At 48.6% G+C, this 23,557-nt stretch overlaps 1 protein-coding gene across 1 annotated transcript in view; it reads right to left on the bottom strand.

Annotated features, from left to right (window-relative positions):
- A4GALT (alpha 1,4-galactosyltransferase (P blood group)) overlaps positions 1-23,347 on the bottom strand; it is a 28,806-nt gene extending 5,459 nt beyond the window's left edge. The window contains exon 1 of the mRNA XM_027854233.1: positions 23,270-23,347. The gene's annotated coding sequence lies outside the window, so the exon portion shown is untranslated. The remainder of the gene's footprint in view (positions 1-23,269) is intronic.
- Positions 23,348-23,557: the final 210 nt, after the last annotated feature.

The raw sequence follows: 23,557 nt of genomic DNA, 5'->3' as shown, positions 1-23,557 counted from the left end.
CCCAAGTGCCTCCCAACCAGGAAGAAAGTGGGATGGGCTGCCCTGGGAGGGAGGGAGCTCCCCGGCACTCAAGACCTGCAAGTGCTGAAGAATGGATGGCCAAAATGGAAAAGGAAGTCCAAAAGCTTACTGAAGAAATACTTCCTTAAAAATTAGAAGGGAGCAATTGGAAGCTAGTGACTTTGAGAAATCAAGACACAGTAAAACAAATTCAAAAGAATGAAAAAATAGAGAACAATGTGAAATCTCATTGGAAAAACAACTGACCTGGAAAATAGCTCCAGGAGAGAGAATTTAAAAATTACTGGACTGTCTGAAAGCTAGGATCAAAAAAAGAGCCTAGACATCATTTTTCAAGAAGTTATCAATGAAAACTGCCCTGATATTTTAGAACCAGAGGGTAAAATAGAAATTGAAAGAATCCACCAATCACCTCCTGAAAGAGATCCCCAATGGAAAACTCCTCAGAATATTGTAACCAAATTCCAGAGTTCCCAGGTCAAGGAGAAAATATTGTAAGCAGCCAGAAAGAAACAATTCAAATATTGTGGAAACATAATCAGGATAACACAAGATTTAGCAACTTCTACATTAAGGGACTGCAGGGCTTGGAATATAATATTCTGGAGGGCAAAGGAGATAGGATTATAACCAAGAATCACCTACCTAGCAAAACTGAGCATAATCCTTCAGGGGAAAAAATGGGCATTCAGTAAAATAGGGGACTTTCAAGCATTCTTGATGAAAAGACCAGAGCTGAATAGAAAATTTGACTTTCAGATACAAGACTCAAGAGGAACGTGAAGAGGTAAACAGGAAAGAGAAATCATAAGAGTATTAAGGTTGAACTATTTACATTCTGCAATGAAAGATGATATTTGTAACTCATGAGTCCTTTGTCAGTATTAGAGTAGTTGGAGGGAAAAAATTATACGTAGGTATAGATAGATAGATAGAGGCACCACAGGGTGAGTTAAAGATGAAGGGGCAATATCTGGAGAATAAAATTAAGGGGTGAGAGAGGATTATACTAGGAGAAGGAGAAAGGGAGAAGCAGAATGGGGTAAATTATCTCACATAAAACAGACAAGAAAAGACTTTTACAGTGGAAGGGAAATGGGGGAAGGTGAGAGGGAATGAGTGAGTCTTATTCTCATGGGATTTGACTTAAGGAAAGAATAACATACACACTCAATTGGGTATGGAAATCTGTCTTGCCCTATAGGAAAATGGGGGGGGAGGGGAAAAGAGAGCAGGAGGATGATAGAGAGGAGGGCAGATTGGGGGAGGGGGTAATCAGAAGCAAACACTTCTAAAGAGAGAATAGAATAAATGGAGAGCAGGATAGGATTAAAGGAAATATACATAGTTTTTCACAATGTGACTAATATGCAAGTGTTTTGCATGACTACACATGTATAACCTGTATCAAGTTGCTTGCCTTCTCAATGAGAGTGGGTGGGGAGGGGGGAAGGGAGAAAATCTGGAACCCAAAGTTTTAAAAACAAAAGTTAAAAAAAGTTGTTTTCACATGCAACTGGGAACTAAGATATACAGGCAATGGGGTAAAGAAATCTATTCTGCCCTACAGGAAAATTGAAGGGGAAGGGGATAAAAGAAGGGGGGAGAGATAGAAGGCAAGGCAGATTAGCAGAAGGGGTATTCAGAATGCACGCTATCTTGGGGAGGGGGAGGGACAAGATGGGGAGAAAATTTGGAGCTCAAAATCCTGTGGAAGTGAATGTTGAAAACTAAAAATAAATAAATTTATTAAAAAAAAAAAAGAATGGACGGCCAGTGTGAGGAAGACAAAGAGGGCATTCCTGCCCAGATGTGGCTCATGCCTGGATGCCCTTCTAGCTCTTTGGATGCTGTGTCCTGGGGACTCTGGCTTGGAGCTTAACAAGCCTTTGACTGTACTCATTGCTTCCTCTAGGAGATGTCATTTGAAGACCTGCTGAAGGGACTGAGGAAGAGAAGAGTCCAGGGGGACGAGTTTGCTGGCTTGACTTGAGCTCAAATTGGATTTTAGTAATACGTAGTTGCACAAAGCCTTTGGCCTCGCTCTCTCTTCCAGAGCCATGGAAGTCCAGTGATAAGACTAAAGTCAGGACGACTGGCGATGGCCCAGGAGACAGCGGATGACGTTGGCGTCTTCCATGCCTGACCAAGCTCTAAACGCTCCACAGCACCTGCTTCAGTCGCTTTCGTGGCTGTGGGACCCGATTGTTCTCATTCCACCAGGGAAAGTCTTTACGTGCTTGGGGCAGACGCCCCTTTAACTCACCAACAGCCTGCCACTTACTCTCAGCCTGGTTTAGTCCATCTGCCAAAATGGTTCTCCTGGGGTGTGGTGGCTACACACGCTATACAGCTGCTTGGAGCCACAGGTGAGGGTTGGGTGAAGGTGGACAACAAAGGTGGCTGAACAGCTCTGAGAAGCCCTCACCCTCCTGAAAACCCCCTATAGATCTCTCCAAGGTCCTAGGGCTCGAGAGATGGAAGGACCCTTTGAGATCAGAAGTCAAGCCCCTCATTCTACTGATCAGAAAACTAAGGCCCAGAGACGGGAAATCATTTGCCCACAGTTGCCGGGCTAGGAAGTGGCTAAGCTCACTTCAGGTCCCATTCATCCATGTTCAGCTCCCACTAATTTGACAGGGGCAAGACAGACATTTCCCAAGAAAGCTGTCAAGTTTGCTGATCTCCCTCTAAACTGGGAATTTCTAGGGGATCATGTGAGTGGGTCCTAAAGCCTACGCAATTCCATCCTTAGTCTCCCAGGGAGCTCAGTGGGGTAGATTCCCTCATCGCCTTTATCTTGTTTTTTATCACCTCACTTAGGATCCGAGGGTCATTGATGGAGCCGGAAAGGGCCTCAGAGGACATCAAATTCAGCTCCCCTCACTTGACATATCAGGAAACTGAGACCTAGGGTCATCCCCAGAAGTAACCTGCTCAAGGTCACCCAGGTTTATAGGTTCACAGATCGATAGCTGGAAGAGACCTCAGAGGACATTTTAGTCCAAACTCCTCATTTTACACATGAGGAAACCGAGGTAAGTCAAGTGACTTGCCCAAGGTGACACATCTAGTAAAGGATCTCTCGTGAATCCAAGCCCAATATCCTTTCCTTTCTGTCACCATTGCTACTCTCCAGGAAAGTGGTAGAAAGAATAGATACAATTCTCGGGATGATGGAAAGGAAAACCACAGCATAAACCCCCTGCTGGGCCTCAGTTTCCTCCTCTGTAGGATGAAGGGTTGGCCAAGTTCTGAATTTTAATATAGCCCTGAAGACTGTCCTCTTGGCAACATCTCCCTCCCTATGTGGCCAGAGATGTGATGTTCGATGTCTGAAATCTTGAGGGGGGGGGGCGGGAAGAAAAGCCATTTTCTCATCTTCCATCTGGGTTTAAAAACAAGAGCCTTCCAGTAAATAGGTGGAAGATTGATTTTGGTTAGGATGAGAAGTGGGGAGGGGAAATAGAAATCCGCCTACTTTATAGCAGCTTCCTTGGACTTGGGAGGACGGACAGACTTTCACTGGGCCCTGGGAGAAGCCTGGGTCATCTAGTCAATTAGTCCCCACGAAATCTCCCGAACAATCCAGACCGACCTTAACTGAAAGAACACCAGTGACAGGGAACTCACTCCATTCTTGGGCAACACCTGGGGCCTGAAAGGAAGCCAATCCAATAAGAATTTTAATTTTTAAAATTAATTTATTTTTAACATTCATTTTTTTTAAAAATTGAGCTTCAAATTCTCTCCCTCCCTCTGGCCCTTGCTCCACCCATTGAGAAGGCAAGCAATGATACTGATGATACATGGGCACTCATGCAAAAGATATTTCCATATTGGCCATGTTGAAAGGGGGGGGAGAGGAGGAGGGGGGAGAGAAAAGAAAGAAAAGAGAACAAGTCTGCTTTGATGTGCACTCAGAGTCTGTCAGAGCTCTCTGGAGACAGAGAACTCTTCTCACCATGGGTCCTTTGGAACTGTCTTGGATCACTGCCGTGATCAGAGTAGCTAAGGCTTTCACAATTTACACGTGTAGGGGAAGGAGCATTGTTATAATATTGCTGTTAAGAATTTTAGTTTTTTAAAGGAACCTTTTGAAAGGTCGGCTATGGCGGGGCCATGATGGCAAAATGTACAACAACCACCTCAAACCCAAACCCATTCCTGACCCCCAAGTCACTGAGTTTTGAAGGGAGCCGGAGACCCCATCAAAGGCGAGGATCTCAGGGAATGCATGCAACATCCTTCCCCCCATTCTTACCTGATCCAGCCCCAAATGCCAGAGAGGGCTGTGGAAAAGGGGCCAGACCTAGAACCAGGAGGGTCCTGGGTTCAAATCTGGCCTCTGATACTTGCTGGCCAAGTGACCCTGAGCAAGTCACTAACTGTAGAATGGAAATCACTATACTTGTACTCCCTCCTTCATGAGGTTGTCCTGAGGATCAAGTAAGAAAACGCATGTAAAGTAACGTGAGGCAATAGGGGAGAAGAGAATTAGCAGTGATAAAGCACCTACTATGAGCCAGGTATTGTGCTAAGTGCTTTACAGATGTGTTAGAATTTGATCCTCACAACAACCCTGGGAGCAGTGCTATTATTATCCCTATGTTACAGTTGAGGAAACTGGGGCAAACTGAGGTTAAGTGACTTGCCCAGGGTCATACTGCTAAGTGCCTGAGGCTGAATTTGAATTCAGGTCTTCCTGACTCCAAGGCCAGGGTTCTATCCATTTATGCTACCTGCTGTCTTATGAGGAGTCCAAGATAAAACTCCCTCTTTACCTTCCCAGAGGTGATAAACTCAGGGGCTAGATGGAGGAAGATTGTGCTTGGGTGGGGCCAATGCAGATATTTGTTTTCCTAGATGCTGAATACTTGTTACAAGGGTTTTAATTTTCTTTTTCCAGTCTGGGAGGTAGGGAAGGTATAAGGGAAAGAAAACAGACTTTGGTTAATTAAAAAAAAATTTTTTTTAAGTGTTTGTTGACCGATTGATTGACCATCTTTCAAATTTCAACCCAGGTACCACCATCCCTGGGAGATCTCTCTCAATTACCCCAACTGAAATTGTCCCCTTTCTCTTGGTATTTCCTCATCTCATTTTTTCAATAATGAAAAAATCAATAATCATCTATTAAGTGCCTACTATATGCCAGGCACTGTTTTCTATATCTCTCCTTTCCTCTGACCATCTTTTCCTGTTTTATGCTTCTCTATGTAAATGCCACAAGATTCCCAGTAAATTGCATTTTTAGAAAAGAAAAATCCCAGGTTTTCTCACCGATTTGATGTGTGTTTGAGGAAGAATGTGTCCCAAGTTTATGGGGGAGCTATAGCATTGCTACTGTTTTTACTAAGTCATTTTAATGAATGTTTCTACCTTGAGCTAATTGTAAATTACTTTTTTTTAAAAAGGGTTGGCAGATTAAAATAAAAGTAAGTACACCAGTGGGGGCTTGTGAGCATAGGCAGGAGGGGAAGCCCAGAAGAAACACCTAGTCTTTCTTAAAGACACTGTGTATGTTTAAGAAGGGGCGGCTAGATGGTGCAGTGGATAAAGTGCTGGGTCTGGAGTCAGGAAGACTCATTTGTGTGAGTTCAAATCTGGCCTCAGACACAGACCAACTGTGTGACCCTGGGTAAGTCACTTCACCCTTGTTTGCCTCAGTTTCCTCATCTGTAAAATGAGCTAGAGAAGGAAATGGCAAACTACTCCAGTATATTTGCCAAGAAAACCCCAAAGGGGTCACAAACAGTCTGACATGACTGAAAAATAACTGAACAACAACAATGCCAGCACCAGCATCCTTGAGAAAGCGTCACACCGTACAGTCAGAAAGAAATGCTTCGGGGAGGGAGAAGTCCAGAGGCGAGAGAGTGGACCCGTTAGCCCTTTGCCATCTTTGGGGAGGGGAACAAAATGCATTTAAAAGGAGAGCGTCTGAGTCAAAGCTGGCCCAGAACCAGGGCCTGAGTGGCGTCCACACCAAAGTCCATTATGCTGACTCCATGCCAAACAAAGCATTTTCCTGAGTTACTCCCCAAAAGAATTGTCGACTTAGGGCATTTACAGCTGGAAACCACTTGAGAAATCAGCTCCCTTGAAAGGCCTCATTTTCCAGGCAAGGAAACAAAGACTCATGGGAACTTGAACCCAGGCCCCGACTCCGGCTCCAAAATCCTGTGCGCTTTTCTCGGATGTCTTGAAACTGGACTTGTCTTTTTGGGAGGGAGGGGTGGAAGGGGGGGTCTTGCTGTCATTTATGGGCATGGGGGAGCTTAGACATAGAGTCCTAAAGACCTATGTTGTGCTTTCCTTGGGCTGGTGTGCGCTGGCCCCCATGAGGAAGGAAGGCCGGCACGAAGGACAGTGGGTGCCCCACTGTGCTCAGCCTCACCGGACAGCACCAGGTCCTCTCTTTCAGCAGCTGGTGCCCCTGGGACAGCTCCTTGGGCTCAGCAACAGATTCTTTCACCAAGAACCCCCAAGGCCTCTTCCTTTCCCATAAATCACTGGGCTCCCATGGAAACTCCAGGCAGGGCCCTTCTCCAGATTCCTGCTTGAAGGCCTCAGGAGCTCATGCCGAGCTATTTCCCAGTCATGGCCCCCTCAGCCTTCCTTTCAGATCTCAGATTCTTTTCTCCTGAGGCTGAAACCACTGCTCCCACCTCCCTGCCTCCAGGGCAACTAGGAGGGGCCCCTGAAGGCCCCAACTGACCCTCCACAGGGAAGATTCTGAGACTGAATGCAGACCCGTCAGCAACTTCCTAATCCCAGGTTCTCTTCCGGTGCAAGGAGACCCAGCCTGCTCCTTCCCTTCCCGGACCGGACCCTGGACTCCAGGAGAAGCCAGCCTTTGCTAGCCAGCTCTTTGGCTGAAGACGGTCCCTAAGTATCTGTCCCTAAGCTCACCGCTCTTCTCTCTCCCCAACCACAGGGGGCTGGGAGACCTCTGAGGGCTCAGATCCTCATTTTATGCTCTTATCACTACTCCCTCCCCCCCCAACACGCACGCACACGTGCTCCCCTTTATCTGTGAAATGGGCACAATAGAAGGACCTGACTCCCAGGATGGGGCCCAAGGAAGCTGTGCTAGAAAGCTGCTTGCAAGCTCTCAGGCCTCCTAGGAATACAGTAAGGAGGGGCTGGCTCTGGAGCCCTGACCCTTTGAATGTGAGGCTGGGGGTGCCCAGATGGGGTACTACAGATACAAAGAGGAAAATGGAAAAATAAAAAAAAAAACCCATGCCAACCCTTCATGAGTTTAGATTTTACTGGGAGGGAGTGTAACGGCCATACGCACAAAACAACACCAAGTAATTTCAAGAGGACAGAGTGCTACTAACTAGAAAACTGGGGATTCTGTAGCAATAGAACCCCTCCCCCTCCCCCAATTTGGGCTTTGAGCTCCAGACGTCAAGTGGGCAGAGCATCACCTTCTCTGCACCTGCCTGTTCCATGACACTTGGCAAGCCCTTCCCTCTCCCTGGGCCTCAGTTTCCCCATCTGTAACATAAGGGATGTTAGACTACCCAACCCAAGGTGCCCCTCAGTTCCAGCCCAGCTGCTGGGCAGATGCAATCCAGTCGACCTTGAGCAAGAATCAGAAATGCTCCCCCACCAGGGGGCAGCTAGTGGTCAGTTAGAGATAATAAAACCCACATCTGGTTCCTTTCCTTGCTTTGTCGTAAGAATATGGGTCAGGCAGCAGTGGAATTCCCTCTGCCACCTCCCGACCTCAGAGCATAGAATGATTCGATGCTGTTTGGGGAGGGAAGCTCAGGAGCCCTGTCTTCCGAGAGTAGGAGTTTTAACCTTGTGTGGATCAGGGACCCCTTGGGTGGGCAGGGGAAGCACAGGGAACCCTGCTCAGAATCCTGGTCTTAAGTGTGCCCCCTCACCCCCTGCCAAATACAGGAGTACAGAGAAAGCCAGTGATTCTGAAATACTTTTTAAAAAAAAAAAACAAAAAACAGGTAAGTTCACAGACTCAAGGTTTAGAACCCCTGAATGAGAAGATTTAGACCGACCGACTTCTCAAACCAAATGGACCACCCCTGGCCTTTCCCTCTGGGTGGAAGAGCTTACCCCTTACATACTTCAGTGAAAGAAACTGTTGTCATGGGTTTGTCAGGCTCCTGCCCAGATCCTCATCTGAGATCACCAGCTCCAGCCTCCATGCTCTCGTCTCAGAAGAGGAAGCCCTCCTTCTTGTCCAGGCCTGGCGTCCATCTCTCCCACAGCTTGCCCCTTCAAATGTCCCTTTCCTTATGGGCTACCTTCAGACATGCCAGGATCTCTGCCCACCCTTCATAACCCTTTGACCCAACTCTACCATCCTCTTGGGCTGTTGGTGCGCACTCCTGGATCTGCCCTCCTCTCTACCTGCCAAGCTACCCCTTTGCTGACTGACTCCTCACACTCTATGTGTGAATATGTAGATTATATATACTCCAGCCTCCATGACCTTTCACCTCCATCCCATCCCACCCAAGTATTCAGCTCTTACCTCTGAGCATCTGGTGACTCTCAAAGTCTGGCATCCAGCTCCGCCCACCTCCCCCTCCCCTTTACCCTCATCTCCCACCTGAAATATAGCTTCCCCATTGGTCTCCACTCTCCTCAACAGAGCCCCAGGTGATCTTCCTAAAGCCCAAACTGAATTGCTCAAGGTGGAGTCACTGATCATTTGTAACTAGAGGAATCACCTGGATGATTATCAAGGATTGCCAAGGACTGCCTCTGTGGGTCAAGGAACAGGACCCAACAAAGGATACGAACAGGCAGTTCTCAGATGAAAAAATGCTCTAAATCACTATTGATTAGAGAAATGCAAATTAAAACAACTCTGAGGTACCACCTCACCCTATTATATTGGCCAATATGACAAAACAGGAAAGTGATCAACGTTGGAGAAGATATGGAAAAATTGCATTGTTGGTGGAGTTGTGAATTGATCCAACCATTCTGGAGAGTAATTTGGAACTATGCCCAACTGGCTATAAAACTGTGTATACCCTTTGATCCAGCAATACCACTTCTAGGTCTGTATCCCAAAGAGATGATAAAAATGGGAAAAGGACCCACAAATATTTATAGCAGTTCTTTTTGTGGAGCTAAGAATTGGAAATTGAGGGCATGCCCATCAATTGCGGAATGGCTGAACAAGTTGTATATAAATGTAATGGAATACTACTGTGCTATAAGAAATGATGAGCAGGCAGACTTCAGAAAAACCTGGAAAGACTTGCATGGACTGATGCTGAGTGGAGTGAGCAGAACCAGGAGAGCGTTGTACACAGTAACAGCCACGTTGTGCGATGACTGTCTTTGACAGACTTAGCCCTTCTCAGCAATGCAAGGATCTAAGACAATTCCAAAAGACTCATGATGGAAAATGGTATCCACAGCCAGAGAAAGAGCTACGGAGTCTGAATGCAGGTCGAAGCTTACTAGTTTTCCTTTTCTGTTATTTTTTTTTTCCTTTCTTGGGGTTTTTTCCATTTGGTTCTAATTCTTCTTTACAATAGGACTAATGTGGAAAGAAGTTTAACATGAGTGTACATGTATGGCCTATATCAGATTGCACACCATCTTGGGGAGGGGGGAAGGAAAGGAGGGGGAGAAAATTAAAAACTCAAAATCTTATAAAAATGAATGTTGAAAACTAAAACTAAAAAAAAAAAAAAGGAACAGGACCCCAAACATTGGACATTTGTGAGATCAAAGCTAGATGCGAAGGGAGGGAAGAAAGGAAGTGAGACCAGAGCAGTGCCAGCCCCCCCTGTGCAGGTTGTAGTGGGCAGAAATGGGAGTAACAGCAAAGCCACACATTGAGAAAGAAGCTGAAATCCTAAGGTCCATGTTACCCTTGAGACCCAGGGCAGGGGAAACTGAGTGAATTAGAGGATTAGCAACTGGCCAGTAGTGAAATTGATGCAGTTTTATATATATATAATACCGGGATTCAGGGCAGAGTCATCTGGAAAGAACTCATGGACTCCAGCAGCCTTCCAGTCAAGTGGCAAAAGTTTACCATAATGCTAATATGGTGGGCAGAGCTCCTTAGAGAATTTGGTAACCTAACAGGAGTGATGCTGAAGCTTATGTAGAAAAAGCGCACTGTGCGGCCAGTATGCTGATTAGATGTTGGTGGGGGTGGGAAGGAACCCGCAGTTTTTGTGCCTTGGGCACAGGTGTCATTCACTACTAGCATGGCCATCCTGTTGGTACAAGGTAGCCTTGGGAGTTGAGGTCTGTGGCTTGAGATCTGGATTGTATTGGGTAACTGTGGGAATCAGTACATGACAGTTCTGCCGGTACAAGACAGTCCTGTTCATACGAGGGAAATTCTACAGAGGTCCAGGAAGAGATAGTCTGCTTCACTGGGGCCCACTCATGAGTTATTGCCAGAGACAGGGTCTTTGGACTAGGGAGAGATATGGTTCCAGGGCTGGGGTCTGAGCACAAGCACCCATCAAAATCATTGCAAATTAGGCATCCTCGAAATACCACACACTCAACATGTTGAACCAGAATCATTATTTCTCCTCTCCCAGTCTTCCTTACTTGGGCTGAAGGCACCACAAGCTTCCCAGGCTCCCAGGCTCATGACTCTGGCCTTTCCCATGACTCTTCACTCCTCACCCTACCTATCTAATCAGCTGCCACATCCCGACATTTCTCCCTCAAGACCCCTCTGGCATGAGACCCTTCACTCACTCCATTTCTGTAGCGCAAGACCTTAGACCCTGATCACCTCTCATAGTAACAGCCTCCCACTGGGCCTCCTTGCCTCAAGTTTCTCCCCAGCCCAGGCCATCCTACATACAAATGCCAAAGTAATTTTCCTCAATGAGATCAGACTCCAGGACTCCATTAGCCAATCAGCTCCAGTGGGTCTCACTGCTTCTAGGATAAACGAGAAGTTTCTCCATCTCTCTTTAAAAGCCTTGCACAAGCTGGTCTCCACTCCCTGTCCATCCTCCCTGGACCTTATGCCCTGTCTTGTGCCATGCGGCCAAATGCTGCTCTCTCAGAAGACACTCTGCTGGCTCCTGGAACGTGCCCCCTCCCCCGCCTGCCTCTTAGAACCTTAGAAGCCACATCCTCCAGAGGCCTGTTTGGACATCCACCGGTTACCAATGCCTTCCCTCAAAACGACTGTTTGTACATCTTCTAGCTGCTTCTCTGTGTATGTGCCATTCTCCCAGGGCAACGTAAGCTTCTTCAAGTCAGGGACTTTAAAAAATACTATTTATTTTATGGGATGGCTTTCTGTTGGGGGAAGGAGGGGCGGCAGAGTGGATAGAGCACTGGGCCTGGAGTCAGGAAGAGCTGAGTTCAAATTCAATCTCAGACACTTACTAGCTGTGCGACCCTGACCTCTGTTTGCCTTAATCCAGGAAATAGCAAACCCCTCCAGAAAACCCTATGGACAGTATGGTCCGTGGGGTCACAAAGAGTTGGACACAGACAACAACAAAAACCCAAGAGACATCATTACAATCTTATTTTTTTAAAGAAGGGAAGGAATGAAGGAGTGGTGAGGGAGAAATCTCATCAAGGGGCTATCTTAGAAATTCGAATTCCTATTATTTGAGAGACAGTACGGCCCAATGGCCAGGTCAGCTCCTGGGGGGCGGGGCTGGCTCACCTTGGCCTTGTATTCCTGGTGTCCAGCCCATGTCCGGCACGCAGTAGGTATTTAATGCCCGGTGACGTTCCCAAGGCTGCCATCAAGGCCCCAGCGTCTCACAGGCTTCCTGACGGACCCCCAGTTACAGTCTGCTCTTCCCATCCCAGTTGGTGGCACGCTTTCTAAAGCCAAGCCCTGGCCCAGAGATCACAGGAACTGAAGGGGAGCCCCAGAGCTGCCCTTGGGAGATGAGATCGCTAGGCTGAGGCCCCAGTTTCCAGGAGACAGCCAGGAAGGACAGCGCCTCCATCCTTTCAGTGAATTCCTGACCCACCCAGGATAAAGCCCCGACAACTCCCGATGCTTGAGATGTGCTCCCATTGCCTACAGACTCAAACTACCCAAGCAGTGCCGCTTACCACAGGACAAATGCCCAGCTCCTGCCACTGACCCCCTCCTCCCCACAAGGCCATTAGAGAGCTGCACCTGGGGAGGGGAACTCCGCTCCGGAAGCACCCTATGCTAGACCAGAAAACAAATGACAACTGGCACGTCTACAGTGTTTGAAGGTTTACAAAAATATTCCCCCAAAGTAGGGGGAAAGAAGGAAGGAAACAAATGTTGGCGCCTACTCTGTGCCTACGCTGTGCTAAGCGCTTCACAAGCACTATATCCTATCCTCCCAAAAGCCCTGGGAAGGAGGTTCTGTTGTTATCTCCATCTTGCAGATGAGGAAACTGAGGCAGAGGTGAAGTGACTTGCCCACAGTCACTCAGCTAGTAAGCATCTGAGGTCAAATTTGAACTCAGATCTTCCTGATTGCAGGCCCTGTACCACCTACGATGGGAGGGAATTCTGGTGGAAGATGACTAAGGAGACCTGATGATAAAATGTTTGTGTTATTCTCTCTGGTTTTTGCTTTCCTCGTGTTTCCCAAAAGATTTCTACCCACACCCAGAGGCTTATTTCTGATTAATAGGGGTGGGGAACCTGTAGCCTTTATGCCCCATGTGGCCCTCTAGGTCCTCAAGTGTGACCCTCTAGGTCCTCAAGTGTGGCCCTCTGAATCCAAACTTCACAGAACAAATCCCCTTAATAAAAGGATTTGTTCTGTAAAACTTGGACTCAGACCCACATGTACAAAAATATTTATAGCAGCTCTTTTTGTGGTGGCATTGAGGGGATGCCCATCCATTGGGGAATGGCTGAATAAGCTGTGGTATATGAATGTAATGGAATATGAATGATGACCAGACAGACTTCAGAAAAACCTGGAAAGACTTTCATGGACTGATGCTGAGTGAAGTGAGCAGAACCAGGAGAACATTGTACATAGTAACAGCAACATTGTAGCAATGATCAGCTGTGAATGCTTGGCTCTTCTCAGCAATGCAAGCATCTAAGACATCTCCAAAAGTCTCTTGATGGAAAATGCTCCACATCCAGCGAAAGAACTATGGGTGTTGAATGCAGATCAAAGCAGACTATTTGCTTTTTTTTTTCCTCCTGTTGTGTTTTGTTTCCTCTTTCTGGTGGTTCCTCCTATTGATTCTAATTCTCACAACATCACTAATGTGAAAATACGTTTAATAGGAATGTATATGTAGAGACTATATCAGATTGTGCGCCATCTTGGTGAGGGAGGTGGGGAAAAATTTAAAACTTAAAAACTTATTGAAGTGATTGTTGATAAATCAAAGTAATAAAAAAAATTAAAATTCTTAGCAAAAAAAATAAAACAAACAACTTGGACTCACTCAATGACCTAGAAGGCCACAGGTTCCCCACCCCTGTGTTAGAACTATGAATGAGCAAGAAAGAGGGGAGAAAGCATCTCAGCAAAGCAAACACATTGATCAAGTTTGGACATAGCAGGTGGGGAAGGAAGTAGATACTGGGGCCACAACCTGTTTTTCGATTTCAGAAAAATTGAATTTCCCAAGAGGACTCTGGAGATAAGACATTGCCAAGAGCAATTTCACTCTCAGATTGGCTAGTCCTTGGCCTCCACCCAACCCTGGTCATCACACATGGTGCTCTGGGAACATCGACTCCAGGGAGGACTGGATGAAATCATCAAACTTTCTCCATAATCCCATTCCCAAACACCTCTCATAACACGCCCCCCCCCCACAAAACAACCCATGGCTGCCTTGACAGCTTTGAGACCTTCCTTAGTTAAAAAAAGAAAATTAATTAAATTTGACCTTGAGTCTAGGCTGGAGAGAGTAGCTGCTTGGCCAAGTTTTCTAGCCTCAATTAAGACCAAAATTTATAACCACCACCACCAGCTTTTGATATAACAAAGCTGTTAACAATGCCCAAACTCCAAAGTGTTTTCTCTCCATTGGGGAAAACCAGACGGAATCCTTCCAAACCTCCTAGGACAGATGCGCTGCTGGGGACAAGATCCAGTGGTCAACCTTCTGGGCTACCTTTGAAGAGCCTACATGGCTTAATAACTGGTATGGGCAGGCAGTGTGACCTGGTGGACAGAGACAGACCTGCATCCGAGCTCTGATTATATACTCCTGTGTAGTTTCCCTTCTCATCATCACCAAGTCACTGCCTATTGCACACCCCTGGATACCTCAAACTCAACATGCCCGAAACAGAAAGTCTACTCAAAACTGGGTTTCTTGTTGTGCCTCAGCCCAGAGGCTCCATCTCTCATCTCCAAGCCAATAATGCAGGACCCCTCCCCTCCACCCTCACCCCTGGCTCCTGGAGGATCAGTCTCCTAACTCAGCTCAAGCACCTTCCCCACCAAGGTCACAGTGTGTCGTGTGTCTACCTACATATGTTGGTCCTGGTGACCCCCTCCCCCCATTAGAATGGAAGCTCTATGAGACTAGAATGCTTGGATTTTGTATTTGTAATCCCCAAATAGAATCAGGCACATGCATCACAGAAGTCATGGATCACAGAATTTAGGAGTTGGATTTTTATCCATCCTCCACACAAAAAGAAATCCCTTCTATAACAAGCAATCACCCAGTCTCTGCCTGAAAACCTCCAAGAAGGGGGAGTCCACTTCCCCTGAAGACAGCTGGTTCCACTTTAGGAAGGCTCCTGGTTCTGCCTCCTGGGGCCAAACAGGGCAAGGAATGCCCCAAGGCACCTCCCTAGGCCGGATGGGTTGACTCTTTCCTAGAGAAGGGGCAGCTAGGTAACCGGAACTGGAATCAGGAAAACCCAAGTTCAAATCTCACCTTAGACACCATGTGACCCCAAGACAAGACAATTAACCCCTTTCAGCCTCAGTTTCCTTATCTGTAAAATGTAGATGATAATAACACCTACCTTGTGGGGCAGTTATGAGGATTAAAACTATGTCAAGTACTTTACAAATCTTAAAACTAACTAGAGAAAAGCCTATTATGATGTTGATGATGATGAGGATGATGATGAGGATGGTGATGTCAGGGACTCTCTCTCAGATTAAAACAAAATTCATAATAGAAGGAAATTTCAGCTTGAGGTTAGCAAAGGGGAAGATGTAACTTTTCCCCATCCAAGTTCACGGAGCCCCTTGAATCTGTCGCCGGCCTCCAGGTTGTCATTTCCTACTCTAAGACCTGCAGCAGCAAAGAGAACTTCCGAGAAGTGCGTAGACTGAGGAACAAAGTCTCAGAGCCAGTTTGCCCCCATCCATCCCCTGACCTTGAGAGGCTGGGCCAGGGTGGAGAGAACGGAGAACTTGAGTCAGAAGCCGGCCAGCATCCTCTATCCCTCCCTCCCTCTTTCCTTCAGGAGATGTGTGACCTTGGCAAATCACTGAATCTCTGACTGCCATTTTCTTTATTTGTCAAATGAGGAACGTGGCTTAGAACAGCTTAATTTCTTCTATCTTGGCTAGCTAGCCCTTGATGGTTTGTTTAACTCTGCTGTTCTCTCCATCCAGATGAAGGGAGCTTATCTCTAACTATGCCCCTGGGAAGCATTTGGCCATTCCAACCTTTCCTAGGCAACACTAATCCCAGGCACGCCTAAAAGTGAGGGAGACAGATTTTGAACTGGGAGGTACTGGCCATGGGGGGAAGGGGAGAGTTTTCAAGAAAGGGAAAGGCTTCCTACACTTGGGTGAGATGGGGCTGCCTCGGAAGCCAGAAAGGCAGGTGGGAAACCAGAGTATTCTAGGCACAGGGAAACCCAGAGCAGAGGCAGAATCGGGGACTGAGAGACGTTGAGGAGGAAAGGCAAGGGGCTGGTGGGGCAGGATGGCAGAGGACAGGAGGCGGGGGGTGGATGGGGGGGGTAGACTGGAAATGCTTGTAGGGGACAGCCCTGAAGAGACGTTTGATCCTGGAGGTAAGAGGGGAAGGGCAGGTCAGACCTGAGCTTAGGTCAATCCCTTTGGCAGCTGAGCAGAGATGCATGGATCAGGGGGTGAGGGGAGATGCTTGAGGCAGGGAGACCCAGTGAGAGGCCGGCGCCATAATCCAGGTGAGCTGGCAGCAGCAAGAGGGCGTCCTGTTAGGGACAAGAGCTGACAGAGAACTAGAGAAGTGGGATGACCGAAGGAGCAGCTGAGAGGGTCTCCAAGGTGTTCAGCCTGGATGGCCGGGTGCCTAGAAACAGTGCTGGAGGCAGAGCGCCCAAGTTTGAATCCCAGGGCTGAGGAGACGCTTGGCTTACAGGCATGTCTGACTTTGGGCAAATTAATTAATCTCCAATCCTGGGCCTCAGTTTCCTTATCTGGAAAGAGAAGAGGTTGGACCAGGTGTCCTCTAAGGTCCTTCTCCCAATCCGCAGACATTTAAGCTTTTACTATTGTAGTAGCACAGAAAAAACCTTCTAGTAAAATTGAAAGTAATATTTCACAGAGACATCACTTTTCTAGAATTTTCTAGGGAGGGGATCCTTTTTAGAATTTTCGAGGAAAAGATTCCTTTCTGGGATTTTCACTTTAGGAAAAAGTAGATAAGAAAAAAAGGGTTTTCTTAAAGAAATGGATTAAAGGGGAAATCAACCTTTTTAACACGGAAGTCTTCAAGTGTTCAGGCACATCCTTAGGTAGCAAGTGAATCGAGTGTGCAGCCTGGAGTCAGAAAGACTCACCTTCTTGAGTTCATACCTAACCTCAGACATTTACTAGCTGTGTGACCTTGGGCAAGTCACCTCACCCTGGTTGCTTCAGTTTCCTCATTTGTAAAATGAGCTGCAGATGGACATGGCAAAAGAGTCAGACAGGGCGGGAAAAAAAACGAATGCACAACAAAACTTGGTCAGGAAGGGGCAGCCCTCTTTTGGGTTAGGAGCCAGGAAGAGATTAGTTTCCAACCCACCCAAGGGGAATGCCCTCAATTCCATTCAAAGGGAAGATTTCCCACCTCAGTTCCAAATAGATTGCAGGGATTAAGGAGTCCCCGCTGAATCCTGTTGGGGAGAGGTTCAGGAAGAAGAAAGATGGTCCTAGGGACCTGGCATTCAAGTGTTCTGGGATGATAACTCCAAATTATACTTTAACATATTACAATTTTTTTTTCTTTCTTCAAGATTCCTAGGGCAGCTAGGTGGCGTGGTGGATAGAGCTCCAGTCTTGGAGTAAGGAGGACCTGAGCTCAAATCCAGCCTCAGACACTTGGCACTTACTAAATGTGTGACCCTGGGCAAGTCACTTAACTCCAATTGCCTCACCAAAAAAAAAAAAAAATTCTTAGAAATGTTACCTCAAATTGTGCGGGGTCTTGTCCTAAGACCGCCCATTTGAACCTCTCTCTCTCTAGTCTAGAAATGCTCAGATATCAGTGTTAAGGCAAAAACAAGGATGCTGCCCATATCCAATAGGGAGCGAGAGGGTGAGTACCAAGGACACATTCCGGGTGAATGGAAGGTGACCTCTGAGAGAAGGCACTAGCAGTGGAGATGCTGAGAACACTCTCCCAGGGAAGCATTTGACCTGGGTGCTGAAGGAAGCCTGGAGGCAGAGGTGAAGAGGACGGAGGAGAGCATTCCTGGCGTGGGGGCCGGGCAGCCAGGGAAAAGGCAGAGGCAGGAGGCGGAGGCTCCAGGAGGTGCAGTAAGAAGGCCAGTGTAAAGGGAAGGAAGGAAGGGCCAGGCTGGCAATGGTTCAAAAGGCCAGGGATTTGCTGCTTGATAGTGGAGGTCCCAGGGAACCACCAGAGTTTATATTGGGCAGGGATCTCGCTTTGTCCTTCAATTCGGGGCATCTAGCCATTGTGAAACTACTTCCCCTTTTAAACCAGACCCCCTTGCCTGGAAATTCATGCAGCTGCATAGTTAAAGAAGAGCCTTGGCGGTGGAAATGGACTCATTTTCACACATGAGCCAGAACAAAACATGTGTGGGTCCAGCTAAGGAAAGGACTAGATGCCTGCGCTGGGAAGAAGGGTTGACTTGGGTATGGCTCAAAACCCAGTAACCCAGAGGAGGAAATGGGACACCTGCTTGGTCTACAATAGATAGATGACTATCTGAGAGGCCTAGCTGGAATAAGACGTAGGAATGGGGGCCTGGGAGAGGAGGATGGAGGCTTTGTGAGGTCCATCTGTGGGGGTACAATGGGGGACTTCATCTGTAGGAGGGGGACAGTCCATGAAGGGAAAGCATGAAGGCTGCTGAGGAGGATGGAGGCTCTTTGGAGGACGGCTAGGGCCCAGGGACTCTGGTCTTGTCAGAAGAGAGAATGAAGGTGTTGGGAGGATGACAGGGAATCTGGAGGGTCCCAGAAGAAGAGAGGTTTTAGCGAAACTGCTTGGCCTCAAGACCAAGCTCTCCAGTGCTCTCCAAGCCGTGAATCTGTGGAGCTGCTAGGGGAAAGGGGGTGGGCTGGGGGGGATAGCTCTGGTGTCCTAGCTTCTCCCCACCCTCAGGGCATGGTCTGACCCGCCTGCTCTCATCTACCCGGTGAGGGCACAGCCCCTCCCCCAACAGGACTCAGGTGTATGTGGGAGGAAGGAAGCTGCCACCTCCAAGCTCAGCTCCCCAGGTAATGGGTAGCCACTGGGGATGTTCTCTTAGCCCTGGGTTTCTGTGGAGTGTGAGTGTGAGTGTGTAATGTGTTCAAATCCACCCAGTACGTGATAATTATCAACTTTACATAGTCTGATGTCATCCTGCATGGTACGGCTCCAACACGGAGTCACTTAGGCCAAGTGGTCCTAATGCCCACAGAAAGAGAGGCCAAGCGGCCGGTTACACTTTTCCACTCTCTCGGCATCAGGGGGAGAAGGCTCCCGGCTTTCTGCCTGGCTGAGCTTGTCCTCTGCTGCAGGGGCCTTGAGTCACACCCCGCCCCCTAGTTATCACTGGATCCTCCCCCCAGTCTGTGGGCCTGATTAGGAAACTCCCCACCTGAGCTTCACCTGAGACCTTTCCTACCACATTTGGTCCGATTAGGACATCTGGTGTCATAACCTGTTCTCAACCAAGCCCATTCTCAGGGTTACAATCCTGCACCGCAGTCCAGCTTTGACCCCATTCCTGCCCCACCTTCCAGCATGTGGGGACAGACAGGTGACTTCCTGTCGCCACACAACATGTATATACGATTTACTTGCCCTCTTGCCAAGTCGTCACATTACAAGAAAGCTCGTGATCGCATCCTTTCTAGAGTACCAATTTTCAGACATCCGGAACCCTGGTATTTGCTTATCCCAAGGGCCAAATAAAGCATAATCCACTCAATCTCGATTTGTTTAAAAGCCTCGTGCTCTGGACCCTGAGCTAGAAGAGCTCTTGGCGCCCAGGCAGCACAGTGAGGGTGTGGCACACGCTTGCCACATAGTCATGGGCAAGTCACTTAATCTCCATCTACCTCAGTTTCCTCATCAGTAAAATGGGGATGATAACTGCTTCTGTTTCCCAGGGCCATGTCTGTAAAATGCTACATAAATATCAGCTGTCTGATAACCAACAGTAACAGTAACACTAGTAATAAATTCATTTCAAGAGTAGTGCTCCTGGGCAATACCACTTGTAGAAAGTTACTGGGGAGTCATTACATATATTATCCCCTCCCTTTGACAAGAGGGGAAGCCAAGGCTCAGGCTCCCAGGGAGGAGTCAAACCCAGGTTAAGGGAGATGATTTGAAACAATGGAAAGGGCACTGGTTCTAGAGCCAGGGGTCCCGAGTTCAAATCCCATCTCTACCTTCTATTCACTATCTGTGCGAACTTGGAGAAACCCTTCCCCTTCTTCCAGGCCTCCTTTGTACACCAGGACAGACAGTAGGTTGGACTTCAGACCACCCATCAAGGGAAGCCCCAAATGGATCCATGACCTAGATAGAAAAGATCACCTCAGAAACAAATTAGAAATGAGCCCTCAGTTATACCCCCAGAGGGAAAGTTCATGACTAAGGCTAGTACAAGACAAAATGGACAGTTCTGATTCTATGAAACTAAGAAGGTTTTGGGCAAACCAACCCGTGCAGTTAAGATTAGAATGGAAGTAGTTAACTAGCAGGAAATTCTGGTATGGTGCTTAGAATCTGCCATGTCAGAGTTGGGGGAGCTAAGGGGCTCAGAACATGGAAGGGGCTCCTTCTCTATATCTCCTGACCCTTTGACATGATCCCTCTTCTCTCCCTTCCTCTCCTCCAGCTCCCCGACAGACCAGGGGTCACGTCTTCTACAAGGGAAGATGATAATGACAGCCAACATTTAGATAGCCCTTCAATTTACAGTTATTTAATTTGATCCACACAACTACTTTGGGAGGAAGGTGCTATCATTAGGCTCATTTTATTTTAGGCAATTGGGATTAAGTGACTTGCCCAGGGTCACACCGCTAGTAAGTGTCAAGTGTTTGGTCTGAGGCCGGATTTGAACTCAGGTCCTCCTGACTTCAGGGCCGAAGCTCTATCCACTGCGCCATCTAGCTGCCCCCCAGGCTCATTTTACAGATGGAGAAACTGAGGGCAACAGCAGAGAAGTCGCTTGCCCAGGGATCAGACAGGTAGGGTTTGAGGATGGATTTGAACTCAGGTCTTCCTGACTCTGGCCAAGTACTCGCCGCACCACCAAGTTGCCTCAAATGCCTTTGATCCCAACCCTGCTTGTTTTATCTTCAAACAGCCCCTTTAGATGACAGCTGGCCCCTGTCTAATTTTCCACCCACTCCCTTTCTATCTAATGTTCCTTACCTACAGCCCACAAAAAGCCTAGATGTTCCCCACCCTCCAGTGGAGCTGTCCAGCCTTGCTCAGACAAACCCTGGCACCTTCCCTTCCTCACCACCTATTCCAGCTTCTCCCTCCGCACTGGTGATCTGTGGCCCTTTCCCAATCCACACCCCCGAGGCTTCTCCACAGAAAGACACCATTGAATGCTAATCTTCATTGAATGCTAAGTCTCCTCTCTAGGGTTTGCTAACCCTGCTCTTTCTAAGTTCTCTTCCTCCTCATCTGCTGCACCACCCATAGCCTGCTCCCTAATGGCTCTCTCCAGGCTCTCCTACCTGCCTCACTGCTCCTCTTCAAATTTTGTCATTGAGTTGTTACACTTGTGTCCGATTCTTCACGACTGAATTTGAGGGTTTTCTTGGCAGAGATACCACAGTGGTTTGCCATTTCCCTCTCCAGCTCGTTTTACAGACGAAGAAACTGAGGCAAACAGGATAAAGTGACTTGCCCAGGGTCATACAGCTAGGAAGTGTCTGAGATCAGGTTAGAGTCTTCCTGACTTCAGGTCTAGTACTGTATCCACTGCACCACCCAGCTGCCCCTTTCAAAGTTGTGGGTGTTTCCTAAGGCTTTGTCCAAGGCCCTCCGGTCTTTACACACTCTCTCTTAATGACCTTATCAGCTCCCATGGATTTAATTACCTCCTCTACCCAGATGGGTACCAGACCTATCTACTGGGCCCTAGCCCCTCTCCTGAGCTCCAGTCCCACAACACCCACATAGGACATTTCAAACTTTGTGCCCCAAAAGCATCACAAACTCAACTTGTCCAAAACAGACCTCAGCGTCTTTCCCCTCCGCCTCCTTCGCCAGCGTAGGGGACCCCACTATTGTTCCTGCCGGGGCGCTCCCCACCAGCTGTTTGTGGGTTAGCCCAGCCTCCTGTCCCGGTCCTCTCCAGTCCATTCTCCACACTGGGGCCAAAGGGATTTTGCTACAGCTCAGGTGTGACCACATCACAGCACCACTCACCCCAATTCCAGTGGCCCTCTAGGATCAAATAGCAAATCCAGTGTTCGGCATTTAAAATCCACCCCAAGTCACCTCCCGCCTTTCTTTCCTTCCTTGTTATCTGATTCCCCTTCATACTCTCTGCAATCCAGCCAGGCTGGCCTTCTGACCAGATCTCCTACGCCCCACCCCATCTCCCAGTCACCCTGGCTTTTTAGAAGCCTGTTTCCTTCAAAGCTCTGCTCAGGCCTTGCCTTTCGGCAGGAAGGCTCTCCTCTCCCTGCCCCTCTCCCCCATTATCTTGTATTTACTTTTTTAAAATTTATTTTATCTTGTATTTATTCTGTATATATTCACACATATACATGTCCTCCCAGAAAGAATGTAAAGTCCCAAAAGACAGGGACTGCTTTTTTGCATCCAACCTGACAAATAGTAGCTTTTTAATACATGCTTGCTGATGGATTGATTAAAGAATTGATGGAATGTCAGAGCTAGGGAGGGAGCTTAGAACAGGGAATTAGAAGCTGAGAGAGAGCTTAGAACAGGGAATGTAGAATCTGGGAACAACTAAGAACACAGAACAGGGAATGTCAAAGCCAGTCGGAGGGCCCTTAGATCGGGAGAGTGTCAGCTGAGCCGGCCGAGAACAGGAAAAGTTAGACCAGATGTTGTCGGAGCAGGAAGAAACCAGTTCCATCTATTTTCTTTCCATTGGGCTGACAAGCACTTATCTATGAAGTCCCTGCCGCGTGTACCAGAGCTGGCACTGAAAACGCTCCCGTCCCCAAGGAGACAGACCGCTGAACCCATTCCTTTCATGTTTACAGACGGACAAGGTGAGACCCAGGCCCAGACCCAGTCCGTGGACTCGTTAGTTCAGGCTTCTGACCAGACAGACTCCGTGCCCACCCCGCCTCCCACCTCCTGGGCACCCTGCTTTACTCACCGGTGGCTTCCAGTCCCCCGACCCGACCTCCTTCTCTCCCCTCCCCCGCCCCCACCCCTGGGGTTGGTCTCTTTCCCTTTTACCCCCTCCCCGGGCCCCGGGCTTCAGAGACAGCTTAGCCATAGCACGTGCCTCCCCCATTCCACCCATTCCTCGCGACCCCGGGCCTAAGGGCGGAACCCCCAGTTGTAGGGCGCGGTCTTTTCCCCAGGGGATCCGCGTGCCCCTATAAGGCTCCGAGACACCTGAACCCTAGAGCGAGAAGCCGCACCTGCGGAGGGTCGGAACCGAGAGAATGGAGCGCTGGGGGAGGGGGAGAATTGGACTGGGGGGGAAGGGATTGGAAGCGGGAGGGGGGGAGAGGGAAGGGATTGGAAGCGGGGGGTGGGAGGGAAGGGATTGGAAGCGGGAGGGGGGGTTCCCAGGCGACCGCCTCCTGCGGCCGGCTCCCGCCCACTGGCTAGGGGGGCAGGAGATCGGAGTCCTCTCCGCGGCCGTGCGCCCCCCGATCTTCCTCTCTCAAAGCCCCACCTTCCCGTGCAGCCCCTCTCGGCTCACCTCTCGGCTCGGGCTCCGAGGACCAGAAGGGAAGGGGCTCCCCCGGGCCTGCCCTCTGCTGCGCTCCACTCGCTTTTCCTCCGGCGCGTCCCCTGCCTCCTCCCCGCCGCCCGCTGCCCGCTGCCCGCTGCCCGCTCCTGCCCCCGGCCAAGCCGCGCGGCCGCCGCCCCCTCCCCGATGCTCCTGTTCCAGTTGGATCCAGCCAACTTGTGGCTACGGCCGGGAGCTCTCCAGGGCGCCCCCACCTTCCCAGGTCCCGCCCAGCCCCAGGCCCTCCCCTCTCCCCTC

The sequence above is a fragment of the Vombatus ursinus genome, unplaced genomic scaffold (genome assembly GCF_900497805.2).
Source record: "Vombatus ursinus unplaced genomic scaffold, bare-nosed wombat genome assembly UNPS02010394.1, whole genome shotgun sequence".
Classification (NCBI taxonomy): Eukaryota; Metazoa; Chordata; class Mammalia; order Diprotodontia; family Vombatidae; genus Vombatus; species Vombatus ursinus.
The sequence above is the reverse complement of the archived record's forward strand: the minus strand, read 5'-3'. Positions and strand labels throughout refer to the sequence as shown.